Consider the following 17462-nt stretch of genomic DNA (forward strand, 5'->3'; position numbering starts at 1 on the left):
ATCATTGGAAAAAAACTGAAGGATTTTCTTTCACTTCCATGCTATCCACAGTGACAAATTTTGAGTATTTATCTCTTGCTTTTAAAACACCAGACTCAAGACATAGCACTCTACAATGCTTCACAGTTGTTGTTTTTTGCAGGTAGACTGCTGAATTATTGTCATAACATTGATTATTTTGCTGTTAACTAAGGTTATTGTTCTCTTTAAAGGACATTGTCAAAGAATGTAACAGAGGGCTCATTTCATCTTAATTATGCATGAAAGTAAGAGTGTGACAAACCTCACCAGACTACTTGATTGCTTGAAGTTATAAACCAGTTTAAATGTTTTTCTGGACTGGTGCGTACATGAAGTTATGGTAAATTATTCAGCCATTAAGAAGCCAGCAAGGTTTAAGGAATATCCCATAGCTACTTTATACAGTGAAGCATTGTCGATCTGAACCAGAAATACATCGTGGGCCAAAACTTAAGCTTTCATTAAACCTACTGAGAACTTACACCTACAACTGCTTTATTTGAATTCATAGCATGTTGAGAGATCAGAACACTTGCAACATCTCTCATGACTGCCACAAATTCAGGATTTTAGAGATCAGTGCACATACACAACAGAAACCCTGCTGAAAAACAAACCAGTACAATCATTCAGTTCAAGAAATATGCTTGATTGTAAGGTCTGCTGTTGTTCCTGAGAAAATTAGCCAGTGTAAGAAAAACTTACATGATATTTATATGAACATACATAATTGCGTGGTTTACTGTGCAGTAAAATTACGTATTTCACTTTTAGAATCCATCAGTAATTTTAAAAAGAGAGAGAATATAGGTAGCAAGACATTGGTCTCCTTCGCTCCCTGTACCTGTGAAAATAACTCTTGTTCAACTTTTTTTACTTTTAGTTCACATAATACTCCTTTCAACAAACTAACATATATTAAAATTCTATATAAGCTGTGAAAGGAGCAGATCCAGAATTGTACATTCACTGTGCCAGAGTACTAAGCCTAGTATGTGGCACATTGAAATTATCCCACCAGTTATAAACTGTGCATAAAGAAAGTCTTTACTGAGCCTGAAATTAGTAATATACCTAAGAACCAAATTTGGACTGACAAATGTGGTCTTAGACAAATCGGTAAAATTCCTAGAGCGTTTAAACTCAAGAGGCCATTATACTTGTAGACTGTGGAAGCTTAAATCAGATTTAAACTAGGCCAAACGAGAACATCCACTTACAAGTTAACCCACCTATCTTTAGTAAAATACTTGCATTTACTGCACAGTAACAGTACGCAAACAGGCAGTCACCCCATCACAGCTGAGGTGCTCTCTGGCTGTGTTGCCATAGTAGGATCCCTTCAGCAGCACCTCCAGTTTAAGAGGTGTTATCTCCCATAGACACTCATTGCTTGCCCTTGTTATAATGCCCTCAAATACGTAAGGCTCTTTTCCATATGCATCTGTTAATTTCAATCTTAAAACTGTACAGAATCACAGAATGGTCAGGGCTGGAAGGGACCTCTGGAGATCATCTAGCCCAACCTTCTGCTAAAGCATTTGTGAAGACAATGTCTAAGAGCAAGCCTTGCTGTGATCACTGCTCCACCACCTGTGTTAAAAAGTTATCACCAGCACTCTTGCAGGAACCTCCTGGACTGCATGAACCTATCTGTGTTGTCCTTCCAGCAGACATCACGGAGGCTGAAGTCCCCCATGAGGGCCTGTGACCTTGAGGCTACCTCCACCTGTCTGTAGAACCTCACTGACTACCTCTACCTAATCAGTTGGTCTGTAGCCAACAGCCGTGTCCTCAGTGTTGGCCTGCCCCTTAATCTTTACCCATAATCATTTACTAGTACGATTGAAGAAACAGAAACACAAACATTTCACTAAGATTATGGGACCTTCTGTCATGGGACAAACAGGGAGTGCAAAACACATTTACCTTCTAGTGAATTAGATTCTAGTGAATCTAGAGATCCTCAAAGTATTCTCTTTGTGATACTCCAGAAATCTGACTTTTATTTTGAAATAATAATTAAAATATATTTTTCTTTAGAAAAACAAAGATCAGTTTTAAAATAAAATGTTTCTGTGGATAGCCAGGTAACCTCCCCTCTGCTTTAGGATTAGCACAAACACAAAATAGGCAGATTAGAAGCAAATTCCAGTGATGTCAGCCAATTTACAGTTGCACTCAGATCTCAAAATTACACAACATCCTGCAAAAGAGGAATTTACTAATAAACTCTTTGTAAAAAATTGTAACTTTTGGGGGAACCACTCTGTCAACTGTTGAACACTTCCATGATCTGTTTCTGCTGTAAATGAAGGGAAACAGTATATCGAACATAATCAACTGAGGGACTAATTAACAGTGTCCATGAGAAATTAATCCCTGTTGAGAAATATGCTGCATCTCCAAGAAGTGAATCAATATATTATTTGTATTAGTAGTCACAGATCTGTGAGGCTCCATATAAAAAAAATTCAAAACATTTTGCAACCAATTTCAGACTGCACTCCCAGTCCTGTGTTTAATTCTGCTACTGTGAGAACTGCAGTTGCAGGAATTGCACACAGACATTCATGGGATATGGGTCAGCATTTACATGTTACAGCAACCATTTAGACCTACAATGTACTTTTTTAATTTATTTTTTTAAGCTTAAATAAAAGCAAACAGGAAAACCTCCCATTAAAAAAGGAAAACATAAGTAAGCTATGCAAGAAGAGTAAACTCCTGTTCCCCAAGGCAGGTAAAAGCCAGCTCCACTGCAAGGCTGAGTCAGCAGCAACCGATGATAGAATTCAGCAGAACCAGGAACATCTCAAACACCAAAACTGTGCAGCAGGGTTTCACATTTTTTCAGTTGCACCAACAGCTTACGATTCTGCCTCCTCCTCCATGGAGTCCCACATCCCTCAGAACAAGGCATGCCACAAAACTACAATGGCCACCTGCCTCTTCTCCATTACACATTCCCAAAGCTGGAATAACCTCAATAAGGTTTTGCAGAGATGTTCTGAAAAGAGTATTCACACAAAATCTAGCAATGCTACACATTCGATTTCATGATGCACAATAATTGTTTAGCCTTTCTGACATTAAACAAGGGGAACCCTCTGAAAGTCACAGCAAGAAAACATGAGATTTGAAAGCATACAACCCAGAGATGACCTCTCTGGGATTAAGTGGTGAAGCAATTTAAACTGATGATCAATTCTAATGAGCTTAATTCTAATATCACCACTACATCAGACGGGAAACAGATTATATCCTGTAGCAAAGGGTTTTAATTTGGCTTTCTGAATAGATCTGGAAATATTTCATTATTTGGTTCCACAACATGTAGGATAAAGAAAGTTGGATCTTAAGCTTGATTCAGTTCTCAGTAAGACCATTAGCATTCTGTGTATTTCTAAACAAGCTTTCCAAGCTTCATAACTTCACCTGTAAAACAGAGATACGTTCATTTTCCCATCATTTTACCCATCTTTTCTACTTACTTTCTGCTTAGCCCTGTAATGGGAATTTTCTCTTATTCATTGTCTACAATACAGTGTAGCTCAGAACTTGTCTGTAAGGCACAGATCAGCAACAAAACCAACAAAAAAATGCAATATATCAAGATGCCAAATTTAGTTTGAATCATCACCTATGAGTAGATATCTGTATTCAGAGCACTCTCCATACCAATTTCCCAGCTCTACCTGTGGCTACAAGAGATTTTCTTCACAAAAGTGCCCCTGAAACCCTGGCAGACTTGTGAAATAACATGAGTGCACCCAGGTACACTTTTAGCAGTTTGTGGGTTGTTTGTTTTGTTCAGTTTTTAAACAGAACCTATAAGCAGCTGTTCAGAAACTTCACAGCTCTGGTAAAATTCGCTTTCCTCCTGTCCTTCCTGCTAAAAGACATGAAGACTTTGTTTTTCTGTGAATATTTTGTAACACTCCAGTTCAAAGAGACAGCCACCTAAAATCACCCTGGTTAGTCCCATCCATAAGACAGATAAGATTGACATCATTGTCCAACAAAAGTATTACAGGTTAGCAGTAAACACAGCTGGGCAGACAGGACTGTACTACTCAGAAGTTATGTTTCATATTCCTCATTGTACCACAAAAAGCACCAATCCACAAAGGAGCTGGAACTACCTTGTCTTAAGATCATAGATACAAGTCCAGAAGGAAAGCCAGCAGCAGAACTGAGAGTTTTAAACCCCATCTTTATTCACTAGGCTTCAGGATATGCAGATGCTCATTCAAGTATTTTTTATTATGAGGCATGTCCCAATTAAAAAGATTGAAGTGAAGGGCTAAAACTGAAAAAAACCCAGCAGTTATAACCCAGATGATTAGGATTGCATCGCTGCTACAATTGAGGTTGTCTTCACGGCTTTCAAAGCAATAGCCATGTGAAGACAGCATGCTGAACTTTGACACAGATGATGCAGATGATGGAAAACTGAAGAACCATTTTTTTGGGTGAAAGGAGAAAGGTTTCAGTGAGCAACAGAAAAATCTATCCTGAAGATGTCAAACGCTGAAGACTAACCCAGTGTTTGTCCGTTTGTTTACAACTAAGAATAGTAACACATTCCTGTTGACTTCAACAGTCCTCAGTAGTTCCAACCTAGTCCCTCTGTAGGCAGGTACTTTATTTTTGGATTTGTGCCAAGCCATGCTGCATGAACAGAAGCTATTTGTGTGCCTATAATTAAGCCTATGTTTGAGTGCTTTGCTGGAGTAGATCCAGTTCCCTCTTCAGAAATGATCATTTAATATGAAATAAAGCACTTAGCATATAGGTATTTTTAAGGATGTTGCAGAGTATTACACAAGTTCTGCCATCATCCTGCAAAGAGAAGTCCCACTGTAGACAACAGGAACTCTGTATTAAAAATAATGTGTGATAGTGATACTGAGTCAAATCCTAAACCAGACCAAGGCATCCTATTGTTTGTGAGATAAGCACAGTATGTGCTAAACTGTGCAACTGAGAGTCACTCTTTCATCTACTGCAGATTTTATGAAGTTCTTGGGAGAAAACCATTAGGCAAAAGCTGTATTTGGTCTGCGGGAGCACACAGTACAGATGGCCAATGCATTACTTTCAAACGGAAAAGCTAAGCACCCTTCTGGCTACATACAAAGTTCTGGAACAAGAATATGTGAACAACATGATGATTTGGACCAGGCCGCTTTGGCCAGAAACAAACTGCTAGCAGTGATCAAGTTTTCAGAGCAGTCTCATCCCAAACTAGAAACCTGCACAGTATTTCCTGTAGTAGTTCAGTATCAGAGCATCTCAAGTTCTATGTGGTTTATTTAAAGATGAATGTTTTTTCTTAGCTGAATCTTGAGTAAGACACCATTCACTGACCTATTCCGTGCTGGTTTTCCTCTATTAGAAGCTAACATTAAACTTTGTCTAACCACTTACGACAGTTTTTCAAACATACTTAAAATGCAACCCCTTTTTCCTTGTCTGCCTTCCTGCCACCCTTCCATTCCCTCCAGCCCTCCTCCTCCCCAGGCATGAGCACTTGCATTTCTCAGCAGGGATACAAAACCAGGCTGTAATTACTGTTTGCAAGTATTTACTCACTCCCACGTCTTGATGGAACCAAACTACTGATTTTTCCACAACCGTAAAATAGGTCTCAATCCTCAGCTGAAACACATACTGATTTGCTAAACAATGAATTCTCCAAACATCCTAGTGCTATCCTGCACCACTTCTATGCCAACAAGTGAAACAAAAATATTTGAACACTTTAATACCATTTCAGCTTTTATATATGCAGGACTACAATGTATGGCAAACACTATACATAGGATGGGGTGGCAGTGCAAGGAGGAAGAATTTGAGCAGGAAGAGCTAATGCTCCATTTGAATAGCAGGCCCACCACTAAGGTTCAAATAGTATTAGACTGCTGCAAAAAACCCCAGTGTTTTCGACACGATACCATCACAAAGCTTATGTCTATGTTGCCTCTAAATTGGCCCAGTAACCTCAGTTCCTGAAATACTCAAAGCCTGATTTTGCTTAGAGCCATGCAGAAAACGTATCTGCACTAGCAAAACATGAATAATTCTAGATACTTTTTAGAATTTCCCCTTCAGATGTGTTCAGGCAATGTTAAGTTCTGTTTTACTCTAGACTTCAGTATATATTTTGGGTATGGTCTGTGTGTATATGTAGATAGGTGGAACATGGAGCAGAAAAGCAGTATAGGCTCCTTCTCTGGTGCAAAGTAAATTACTTTGTGCTGACAGAAGGAAAAATCACTGAAAAAAGTGGGGAGGCTGAGATACCAAAGACAACAGATAGGTACAATATTTCTGAATTAATTCAGCCTCTCTGCCTTAGAGACTCAGGAAGCAGTAGGGAAGAAAATTGTTTCCCACGTTTAGCAGAAAATCAAAGGAATCATCATTAAAACATAATGCACTTTAATGCCATTTTAAATCTACAGTTACCCAAGCAGTTGGCCATCTCACCGAACTTTTCTCATTATATACTTGCTACGCACAGTGAAAAAAGAACTAAACTGAATTACGTACACTGGAAATAGGTTACTTTGATTTTAAGAATACATTCAGAAAATGAATATGAAACAGCTTGCAAGAAAGGAACAAGTAATCACTGAATTACTGTATAGTGTATAGAATATTCTCCAATCAGACACAGTCAATGTGCAATCAATAAACTATGGGGATGGGTGAAGCTGGTAGGCTTGCTATCTTCTATCTGCTTCTGAATCTTACCTCAGAGGTAAAACAACTGTAGACAAAGTTAAATTATTTTTATTCACATCTGCTAGACTTCCCAACATTAACCTTACAGATTTAAACACACCTAACGTAAATTCAAAGCTGCCTTTCTGTGCTTCCTTAGTCATATCATACCACTTATTACACACCCCATTACACACTATATGTGAATTGGCTCCACTGTGGGTACCATGTTCAAGAGAACTTAAGGAAGTGCTCATTCAGAAGACTTGCATTTTGAAGAAAAAAATGACAGTATATATCTAAAATGTCAAAATTGCCAATAGAAATTGGAAGAAAAAAAAAAAAAAAAAAGGTTGCAGACAGATACCCTACTTCCAGATCTAGTTAATTCAGTAGAAGAAGTTGTAATACTTACCTACTAGGCATTATTTTTCAGTAGACACTCATCTAATCTGCTGGCAGATGCTGCTTGTGCAGGTGTCCCCAGATTCACCTAATTCAGTCAAGAAACTAATGAGCTAGATCAGCCCACCAATTTCAACAGCTTAAACCTATATATTTAAAGAGTTTTAGAGAGTATTAATGTGAGCAACTCTTTTAGCAAGCACCCACAGAAGGGTGATGAACATAGCTAGTTGATCATGGCAACCTCTTCCCATGACATAGATAAGCAGAGAAACCCTGTCAGTAGCCTAATCTTTCTAAGGATTAAAGTATCTTAATTTGTATCTACGGTAATGTCCTGGTTTCAGCTGGGACAGGGTTGATTTTCTTCTCAGGAGCTGATGCAGCGCTGTTTCAGATGTGGTGTCAGAACAACATTGATAGCACACTGATGGTTTTGGTTGTTGCTAAGTAATATTTATACTAAGTCAAGGACTTTTCTGTTTCTCAGGCCCTGCCAGCGAGAGGGCTGGAGGGGCACGGGATTCTGGGAGGGGACACAGCCAGGACAGCTGACCCAACCTGTCCACACAGATATTCTATACCGTATGAGGTCATGCTCAGTATATAAAGCTGGGGGAAGAAGAAGGAAGAGGGGGACGTTTGGAGTGATGGTGTTTGTCTTCCCAAGTAACTGTTACGCATGCTGGAGCCCTGCTCTCCTGGGGATGGCTGAACACCTGCCTGCCCATGGGAGGTGGTGAATGGATTCCTTGGTTTGCTTTGCTTGCTTGCAGGGCTTTTGCTTTACTGGTAAAGTCTCAACCCATGAGTTTTGTCATTTTTACTCTTCCGATCCTCTCCTCCATCTCACTGCAGGGGGAGTGAGTGACTAGCTGTGTGGTCATTGAGGTTAAACATTGGGTGTGCCAGCTGGGGTTAAATCACAAGTATGATTTTACACTACAACTTACAAATGAATACAGCTTTTTCTATTCAAAATAGGCCTGCTAGAAAGATCAGTTATACATAAGAACAAAGATAAAAGAACTGCTTATCTTCTTATAACTCTTCCTTAAACAAAGAAAACTGAAAAAAACACACCAGCCTTTCATCTGAGCAGAGCACACAATCAGATAACTGTGCATGTCACATTTAAGATAGTACCTTCTGTAGTGGCGGGTTATACAAGGATTAGTACTAATAGATTGCTCATGAAGAGGAAGAAAACAGCACAGATCTTTAGAGAAAGTTAACGTCCATAAGAGCATCAAAGCAAGTTCAGATTTCTGTAAGTCTGCAGGTACATCAGATATTAAGCACTTCTGATAAAGGTGTCACTTTGCATCATGCACTGCCAGCACTTCTGTCAGCAGGCCAATGGGTGGTCCAGGGCTGCTCTGCTGCCCTGTCACACAAGGAGATGGAAACAGCTGCTCAGATGATGGAGCCAGCACAAAAGCAGAAGCCTCTCCCAGCACCAGTCATCTGATGTTTGAAAACACAGGACGTGACTCCGTTCATACGAAACGAAGCTGGGGCCCTGTCTAGTGAAGTACCGCCGTAGTACAAGCAGCTGGGAGCAGCTGCTATTGCTCCTATAACCCCACAGGCTGCAAGGCACTGTCCCCAGATGGGCTCCAGCTCTCAGAGGGGTGTGATCACCCTACGTGAGTTACCTATAAGGACAGAAATCTGTCGGGCAAAATGTCCAGTTGATCCCAGGAAACAGACTGAGACTTATGCTACGTAGTAAAGCAAAATAAAAGCTAAAAAGTTACTACCAAGCTGACTGGGAAGAAGTTCCTTCCACACACATTTGGCAACTGATTTAGCTCTGTATAGATAAGCTTTACCAATAAAATTTATTTGTATCTAAATGAACTTCTAAAAATTCTCAGGATTGCTCTACAAAACAGATATTGCAAAGCCTCTTCTTTTCCAAGGAAAGGGTTTTTTTCTCAAAGTTGCAGACAGGCTTACTACAAAATAACTACGACTGCAACTGTCAGCCAGACTATTCTATAAAGTCATGATATTACTTTTTAATATATGCAAGACAAGCATTTTTTTTTTCTCCTAAACAAAATGGGTAGCTAAATTTCTTTACTTAAGCATGTAGCTCTATTAATCTCATTTTAATATTTTCACCTTCTCTGGTTCCATTTCCTTCATCACTGCAAGAATGCATCTCATCACACACATCTAATTTTTCATTTTAGTTTGAGTCATTAATCCTTGCCTTTCCTTCAAAAGATAATCCGTATTTAATAGCTATATTATATAATCTGTATCAAGGTGCTGGAAGGACTATTTTGCAAACTTTGGGAGAACACTGTAGCTACATCAAATTTAATTACACATCCAAATATAATTTATAAGAGGCAAAAAGTTCTCTAACAGCAAGAGCTAGGAATGTAATATAAAAAAATTCTGTTTGAATATTAGGAGAAATAAGAGAACACAACGATAGAATCACAGAATAATTTAGATTGGAAAAGACCCTTAAGATCATCAGGTCCAACTGTTAACCCAGCACTGCCATGTCCATCACTAAGCGGTGTCCCTAAGCACCACATCTATGTGTTTTTGAAATGCTCCAGGGATAGGGATCCCACCACCTCCCTGGGCAGCCTGTTCCAATGCTTCACCAGCCTTTCAGGGAAGAAATTTTTCCTCATATACAATCTAACCCCCCCAGTGCAATGTGAGGACACTTCCTCTTGTCCTGTCGCTCGTTACCTGGGGGAACAGACCGACCCCCCTGCCTACAGCCCCTGCCAGGGAGCTGCAGAGAGCGGTCAGGGCCCCCCTGAGCCTCCTCCTCTCCAGACCAGCCCCCCCAGTCCCCTCAGCCGCCCCCCATCAGCCTCGTGCCCCAGCCCCTGCCCCAGCCCCTGCCCGGCTCTGGACACGCTCCAGCCCCTCCACGTCCCCCTGGCAGTGAGGGGCCCAAAGCTGAACACAGGATTCGAGGGGCGGCCTCACCAGGGCCCAGCACAGGGGGACGGGCACTGCCCTGGCCCTGCTGGCCACACTGTTCCTGACACCAGCCAGGCTGCTGCTGGCCCCCGTGGCCACCTGGGCACAGGGCTGGCTCCTGCCCAGCCGGCCCAGCCAGCCCCCCCAGCCCCTTTCCCGCCGGGCACCTTCCCAGCCCCCTGCCCCAGCCTGCAGCGCTGCCTGGGGCTGCTGTGCCCCACGGGCAGGGCCCGGCACGGAGCCGGGTTGAACCTCACACAGCCGGCCTGGGCCCCTCGCCCGGCCTGCCCAGACCCCCGGCAGGGCCTCCTGCCCCCCCGCAGGGCAGCACTGCCCCAGCCTGGTGTCCTCCGCAGACCGGCTGGGGGTGCGCTCAGTGCCCTCATCCAGGTCATCGATAAAGATATCAAACAGGGCCGGGCCCAGCGCTGAGCCCTGGGGACACCCCGTGTTCTTGACTTTCTTCCAAGTCTTTCCTCATCTCCTCATGCCACCAGCACAAGCACTCAAAGTCTTCTACCTAGCAATATCTGCACATTTTAAATGTTTTAAAACCTATAGTTTGAACATACACCATCAGCTCTCTCCATGAATTGACCGAATCCATTAAAGCTGGATAGAGACTCACAGATTCTAAGGGGAGCTTACCCTTAGCTTTGGAAAGTCTATTTTCTTTAATCAAAGGACTCTGCAGCTTCTGTAAACCCCTTAATTCAGCCTACACACCTACTGCCTAGCAGGTCTGAGCACGTAGATCTCAGCTACAGCCTTTCATTCTTCAGCAGTGAAATGAAGCATCTGTCACACATCTTCTAAACACAGGGGGTTTTTGTGACTTCAGAAAGATCATGATAAAGTTAATATCAATATACATAGTACAATTATGACTAGAACAGCTATAAAATTGTATATTGTTGGATCCTTAGCTGATATAAATGCATGCACCCATAATATCAAAGAAAATGACAAAACGTTGTAAAAGATATAAGCATGGGTGGGGTTCTTTTTCATGATGTTACTGCATTTTGATATGATCTAACTCCCCACTAACATTATGCTTTCTATCAAACAGCATACAAGGTACAGTGACATTGTTTTTAGTAGTTCACTAAGAAATCAGTAAACACTCTACTTAATGTTGCTAATACAAATTTTCCATGACAACAGTCAGTAATACCACCCTACTGACAACCCATAATGTCATTGCAACACAACCTTAAAGCACTGTAATTACTACTGTATGCATGAAGGCATACGAGTTGGAGCGGACCTAGATTGAAGGAGCAAAGTTCTCATAAATTCATATAAACTCAAAGTTCTCATAATCTAAACTCATAAAATGACATAAAATGGGAAGCTACAAGCCTTATTTTGAGGCACTTGTAGACCTTCTGGTGCTGTCTATAAGGGGCACAAGAAGATAGCTATACCTAAAAAGGGACAACTTTTATCAGCAATAAAGTTTGTGCAAGTTGCCTGTCCTAAGGACACACTACGCATGGCTAGAGCACTCACTGCTGCAGAACCTTGCACCTGCATTGCAAATGAGGTGCTGTGGATGGCACCCGTGCATATAGATTTGTTCTTGATTTTAGTACAAGTGAGACTGTGAGGAAAGTACCGGTTCCAGAGTCATGTGGTATACACACAAACGAGCACAAGTGGAGTCACAAGGTAAATTTATGACAGCAAACTCCTGCACCCTAAACGACTTAAGCTTTTTACATACAACAGAGCATTGAGCAGCTCAACAGCATTAAGACTGTGACACATCCAGAACTATCTAGCAAACCATGGATTTTCTAGATAAAAGCACTTATGCATTCAGCACTAGGTATAAATAAGCATGCATGTCAATGTTGATTTAAACACGAGTATTACAATCAGGTATAGAAATCCCTCGCTGTTCTAGGCCTGCTTGATTTTCATACATCCATGCTCTGCTCAGTGCTTACAATGTACACTGCAGCTCATATCAACCTAACTGACAGAGCTTCAACTTCCTTGAACTTTATGCTGTGTTCCCTCAACAACCCCGAGTTCTTTCTGAAACATATTAAGTGTCTAGTTAATTCAAAATGCCACTTACTTAGAAGTTCTTAACTTCTAAGGAAATGTGATAAAAGGCATCCATATAATGGATTAGATGATCCAAGACAGGGAAAGAAAAACAATGTATCCCATTAATACCCTGCACACCAGTGCTGCATGTGTTCTACTGATATTTAATACAGCGAACAGTACTTAATGCAATATACTGAAGAGCCTCAGGGTTTTGGAAGATTAATTTTGTGAAACAAACAAAATCTTATTAAATGCATTTGTGCTAGTAATCTCCTGATATTATAGTAAAATAATCTTTAAGAAATAAGAATGCAGATTATAAGACATCCAGAATGAACTATGGGACAGAGCAGAGATACTGGAGCTGGAATTCTTACATTTAAAATGTTTTACATCTAGGGCCTCCACTTTATCAGCAGCTATCACAAAAAGCTTTGCAAATTCATACAGATTCTTAGTGAAGAATAAATGTCACATTCACAAACAAATCATATAAGAAAGGAGTTTAGACTGGGAGAAACTGGAAAAGAAGGCATATGCGTTATGGTGCCTGGGGAACTTTCTGGGCTTACAAGTCACTGACATTTGTAAAAGAACTCAGTTTATTTTCTCTAAAATAGTTTACCTCAAATGATTACTGGAGTGCGTTGAATCTACACAAGCAATATTCCATTTTATTCTGATACCACCTGCCAATAGATGACTTTCCATTTAGAAAAAGGCATTCAGTCTACTCAGAAAAAAACATTGCCAGGATTGTGATAAAAATCAAGTATCTCTATCCTGCTATAAATTTGATGTAATTCATTTTTAATTTCCATGAAATGGAATACTTGAAATCTGCAGAAAATTGTGTGTTTACAGTTAATGCATCCCTCAGTTGAAAGGGTATCTCAGGCTATTCAGATGTTCTTTGTGCTGCATGTTTATCTTGCAGTAACTATTTGGCAAACATACAGCTAGGAAGAAGTGATTTATTAATGATATAAAAGTAGTTCCAATGTGGATTTACTAAAAGTTCACACAAAGCTAAAGTATAATCAGTTACAAAGACAAACAACCCATTGGGGCTTTCCATTTGTTTATATTACAGCTAGTACAAGTCTACTGGTTTCTAGTGAGATAAATTCTGACAGCCTCAGTAAGAGGAAGAACTCTCCGTAACAACTGACAAAACAAACACATGATGAGGATCAGGGTAGGACGTTCTGGTACTAAAACCTATAAACCAAACACCACAATCAACCTAAGACCAAAGTTTGGCTGCTGAAACTTCATTACTTCAGGTCACTTAAATCTCAGAATTCAGGTCATTTTATCAAGGTCATCCTTTTCCTATAGGAAAAGATTAACATTGATATCCACTAGATCTATACAATAGGTGTACTGACACTGAACAGCACAATACTCCTATGTGCACACCCAATTACTTTTCAAATCATGGGTGTATTTTTGCATGATGTACAAAATCACTGCTGCCTTTTAAAAGGTGATGTTCCCACAGGCAGAGAAAAAAAGCCAGGATAGAGTTGCACACTTCTTGTAGCAGCTTCATAAATCCCCCCTCCATGGTTTTTCCTAGAATACGCTTAAATATGCGTCCAACATATTTTTAGTTGTTTTTTTTTAAATATATATCATGTTGATTAGTAATAATTAATAAATTACATTAATATTTAATATTTAAAAACTCTAAATCAGTGCCCTGCAAAAATCCCTATATTGCCTTCAAAGCCAGAAGACTTCATCTGAAGAAAAACTGTAAAGTTTCTTCCCTGCCTCCTACTATTCTAAGCCTATTAGGTGCCCTTGCTTCATGTTTTCAAGCCTTTCTCCAAACAATGGTCAGAAACAACCTCACTGAAAATGAAAACTGAGATTCTCATGAACTTTGTGGATGACAGAAAACAAAGCGTGAGGAGAAGTATCACAGAACCATGAAAAAAACTGACAGTTTTTCAGCTGTCTGCTTTTCTTCTGATTTATAATACACTTTAGTAGTAAACAGCAAATTCCTGTTTCCTGGAAATACTTCTCTTGTGTGTGTTCATTCACCTAAGTATTCCTGATGGAATTTAACATTATATTTGAGGCTAGGTTAGCTTCTTTTACTCTAAGGAGATCAGTTATTGCTTTCAGTAAAACAAGATCACCTATCAATTCTTAAGACACAGATGGAAAAGATACAAAGCCTTTATAATAAAATAATGAGACTTCATATTATCTGGTTAAGCTAGAAATGTTCCTTAACTGCCCATTCCAGAACTGTAAGCACTGTTACTTTATTTTAGAAATGGAAAAGACAGAATGTCCTGATTTTAGTAAGTGGCACTGAGGTAATCACATTCATATGGAACTATAGGATGCATACAAAAACATAGTGCAAGACATTGCACTCATGCTATACGTGCACTGCATTGGACATCGGATGAGATAGAGAGAAATGATTGAATTCTTGTCAGAATTTGGCTCCAACAGTTGCTTGTTATCTTTTGAATTTAAGAAAGATCTTTTATTAATACAGAATATATCTAACTTTTCAGCTGAACAATAATCTGTTGTTTCCTTCTAGGACAGATTATAAAGCACAGTATTTATGAACTCTGTATAATGCTAGAAGGCATTTAAAATATCTGAAAAAAAGCCATCACAATAATTTAGTAAATGCATAATAGAATACATACGACCTTTTACAATGAATGGTATAAGGAGTTAAGGTAAACAGCTGTAATAATTCATCCATTTGCAAACACAAATAAAAAAATCAGTTACTACAATTGATTGGATTCTTAGTTGTACGTGAGTATTTTCTAACACCAATACACAAAACCAAAGAATTAAACAACATTACTTTTTTCCTCTTCATTTTTTCCCATCAGAGTCAAACGTAAGAAAAGCACAGATGTTTTCATCAGTATCTTTAGGGAAAACAAAACAAAACAAACAAAAAAAAAACCAAACCCAAAACACCACACAAAAAGAGCAAAGTTTTATAATATATGTGACTAAAATGCAAGAAAAGTTACCTTTCTCTGCCTTTATGTCCTAGAGATAGGGTGGTGAGTAAGATGTAGCTTTTAATTGGATAAATGAGTATCAGCAGCTACCTATTGCAAAGACATTGCAATACCCTTATACATGCTTACGGAAGTAAGAAAACATTTTCATTTTATTTTTCATTTCATTAAATCAGTCCTAAACAACTTGGACTGCAGAAATCTCAGAGCATGCAGTGATATGAAGATTGCACCAAACACTTATTTGATGACTCTAAAACCTGGAGGTAACCACCTTTGAAACCAAATGAGTTTGCCAAGTAAAGCTCCTCACTTGAGCAACATTACAAGCATCAGATCTCAAGCATGCACTTTCTTGACTTTACATTGTTTCGCATGTTACTACTTCTAAACTATTTTTGCTAGTACTCCATGATATTTATTTTACAGCTTTTTTTTCCACTACATTTTATGTCCTGCACTGTCACTACACTTTCAGAAAGTCAGACTGTGCAGAGCGCGGAAAAAAAAAAAAATTATTACCTAGCCAAAAAGCCAATTATCAGAGGATAATACAGTCATGCAGTCAGGATGGAAGCATCATTTCCCTCTCTCCATGGGACTGAATGAGTCTTAAGAATTTCACATTTCATTGATTTGTTTAACTGGAGCTTAAAAATGAATCATCAGACACAGATTCTTTTTGCAACACCAAAAGAATCATGTTGCAGTAAGTTTAGCAGGGCTGTTACAGGATACAGCCATGATTTCCAAGAGAACTGAAAACACTTGACTTAGTACAAGACACAGTGCTTTCCCTCCGAGGACTACTTTTACTATGCTTGCCTGTGTCCTTGCACAGGAGGTGTTCAGCCTATCCACACCAAGGTTTTGCAAGATGTCCAGAATCTGCTTTGATACCTACTGAATTAACGTTAGGATCTCATTTTCATCTCCTAATAGAACACAGTTAAAAATTAAATCCCATATTGTGCTTAAGAGGCATTGAATGAGTCAAATTTGGAAATTTTGAAAAATAGCTCTAATGATGTAATCAGACTATTTAAAAAACAAGATCCTGTTCAGTTTCAGTTTGTTAAAATGTCTTATAAACACACATCCATTCTTCTACACAAAAATGGCTGCAAGTTGTTGCAAAACACAACTTGTTAACTCATGTTACAGTTATAAAAAGATCAAATTTAAAGAAAAGAAGCAACACATAATTCACAGCTCCCCTTTAAGGATATCTTGAAAATACCCAAATAATTTTTTGGTTTTTAAGCTTTCAACAGCTTAATTAGAAACAATTTTCAGCTTTCCCAAATGGTTTGGAAAATATGCATGTTCATAGAAATAGACATAGCAAGACAGACATTCTTTTTTATAAAAAAAAAATTCCTCCTCTCTTCAGACTAAAATGTTTGTGGCATTGATTAGCTTTACGCAAATAATATTGAAATCTATCGATTAATAAATTGAATCTAATGGTACTGTAGAACATAAACATGTCTTTGCTTCAAATGGGGAAACAGTACTTAACACCAGGCCTGGAAAAGGAGAACTGAACAATCACTTTAGCCCTGTTTATTGAAGTGATCATCTTTATTCTAAACTGAACACTGGAACAATAAACTAATGGCAAAATGATTATATTTCCATTATGTAAACTGTATTACCAAATGAATCAAAACCAATGTCCTTTATTAAGATAAGGGGGGGGGGTGTGAATCTGTCAGGTTTTTTCAAAACTACAAATTCAGAGTGACAGTCAAAACTTGAATGAACTAAAACTCAGCTGTGTAAGATTGTATTCTAATTTACACAAGTCAAAGATTGTCATAGGTTAACTGTGCTTTTTTTTTTCTGACATGAGATCAGAAATCTATTCTAATAGCACTTATAAGCTTAATATTTTGATATATCTGTACACAGCATTTCATATATACATACATGTGTTTCACATACATATGTGAAACACTGAAATATGAAAAAGCAACCATCATCTTACCAGTCCTCCTCTTCCCTTGTTTTTTGCCACATTTTCTCTTCTAGTGCCCTGAAAACAAAGAACAGAGAGCAAATAAATTCAGAAGAAAAAAAATCATTATACTCTTATGCACTACTAGATTTTCAATATCACAACCTGTTAGTGGTGTTACCTGACCTGTATTGGCATCAGAAGACCATACCTTTACTTTCTAGTTTAATGACACAATGTTTCCAGAGCAATTAAATGTCCGTGACATATATACATATGAGTGCATACAGACAACCTGTGAT

This window comes from Falco rusticolus, chromosome 14 (genome assembly GCF_015220075.1).
Source record: "Falco rusticolus isolate bFalRus1 chromosome 14, bFalRus1.pri, whole genome shotgun sequence".
Classification (NCBI taxonomy): Eukaryota; Metazoa; Chordata; class Aves; order Falconiformes; family Falconidae; genus Falco; species Falco rusticolus.